This window comes from Pteropus vampyrus, unplaced genomic scaffold, assembly GCF_000151845.1.
Source record: "Pteropus vampyrus isolate Shadow unplaced genomic scaffold, Pvam_2.0 Scaffold546, whole genome shotgun sequence".
NCBI classification, from domain to species: Eukaryota; Metazoa; Chordata; class Mammalia; order Chiroptera; family Pteropodidae; genus Pteropus; species Pteropus vampyrus.
The window spans coordinates 21277-23035 of record NW_011889327.1 but is presented as its reverse complement, the minus strand read 5'-3'; the positions used below and the strand labels follow the sequence as shown (position 1 = coordinate 23035).

The following is a 1759-nucleotide window of genomic DNA, read 5'->3' as shown; positions in this document are numbered from 1 at the left end:
GCCTTTTCGCTCCTTCGTTTCTGACTGTCCGTCTGTTTTGCTTTTCCCTTAGAGGTGTGTGAAGTGATTTATACATACAGAATATTATATTTCATGATATTCGTCTGCAAGAATTTTTCCTGGGCTGGGCCTCCTCTGCGCACGGTCCCCTGGGCTCTTTGGAAGAAAAGATCTAAGTGTCAAACGCGGTCAGACGCCTTCGGCCGCCTTCTGCACGGCCTCCGCCTCGTCCGGTGCAGGCTCCGCCCCGCCCGGGCCGCGCACGCACGGCGCGGTCCCCTCCTACTCTCGAAGAGCCCTTCGCCCCCCAGTTAAGTCTTTAGCCACCTGGAGGGATCCTTTCCGGGAGGTGAGGGAGGCTCCAGAGACATGTTTCTCTGCGGGGTGATTGGTTTTTCCACCATTTAGCTTGGGAAGAGAAGGAAAAGAAAAAGGGGGAGAGGAGACCCGGGCAGCTCTCGACGCCGTCTGCAGACCCTGGGCTCGTTTCCGCAGCCGCCGGGCTGCTCCGAGGGCACCTGGCGGGCTGACCGGGGTCACCCGACGAGGCCGAGGGCTCCTGACCTGTTCTTGTTCGTCAAGGGTTTCCGCCAGGTTTTGCCCATTGATCCTCAGATACACTTGTCAATCAATCACTTGGTCACAGTTCACAGACAGACAGAAAACGACCTGCGGCGATTTATTTAATTATTCTGTTTATCGACTCAGGGAGAATTGACAGTTTAGCTTTCCTGAGTTTTCCAATCCACGAAAATCGTACTTTTTCCATTATGCAGATCTCTTTAAAACGCTTTTCAACGGCAAAGTGTTTGCGTCTGTCTGTTGGACTTATTTTTGCGTGTCTGCGTTTTTTCTCCCTTCACTCTACTTTCTCTGAGTTTATTCCGTTACCTTAAACTGGCTCATCCGGTTTCATCTCAACATTATGTCACCTCATGAGCCTGCCTGTCATCCCTTCTTCTTTTCCAATAAAAGTTCTTATGCTAAAAGTATCTCTCTATGTAACGTCTTAGCTGCTTCAAGCTTGTTTTATTTTGTAGAATTTCTACTGGCGTCACTTCAAAATATACTCCATTTCTCTTCGGTATTTCTTCTTTGCCTTATGAGTTACTTAGAAACATGTTTGTTAATTTGCAAAGATAGAAGACTTTTTTAGTTTTCTTTTCATTATTGATTTTGAACTAGTCTCATACGGCCACATTTTCTGCACAGCTCACTTATCATCAAATATTGGAGAAAACGCATTCCGCAGTTTTGGGTACCATGGTCTCACACGGTCACCAGCCGGAGCTTGCGCCAGGCGTTCGTGTGCCAGGCTCCCGTGTTCCAGGCTCCCGTGTTCCAGCCTCCCCTGTGCTCACCGACGCTGTGCGCTCCCGGGTCCAGAAAGCGATCCGTGACCAACCCCCTCACGGTCCGTTTCTCCCTGGACTTCTCGTTGCTGCTTCTCACGATCGAACATCCTGCGGCCCGGTGAACTCGGCGCCAGGAAGCCCTTTCGCCGTCTGCGGTGACCGACGCTCCCAGAGCCGCCCGCTTGCTCACGTCGCGTTTGGCCGGATGCCATTCCCGCCCGCTCCGTTTTAACGACGCTCATGCGCACGATTCCACCGCGCTCCGCTGCGAAGAGCTTACGGCTTTTCTTATTCATTTGGCGCACGGGATCTCGTTCATCTTGTCAGTGACGGACACTTGGATTTATTCCTATTTTTTCTTTCTGCTCATCTCGCTTTTCCTTTTGTTTCTCTCCTCTCTGACT

General features: G+C 51.1%; 1 protein-coding gene across 1 annotated transcript in view; it reads right to left on the bottom strand.

Moving 5' to 3' along the window:
* CHL1 (cell adhesion molecule L1 like) overlaps positions 1-1759 on the bottom strand; it is a 68342-nt gene that overhangs the window by 58570 nt on the left and 8013 nt on the right. The window lies entirely within an intron of this gene.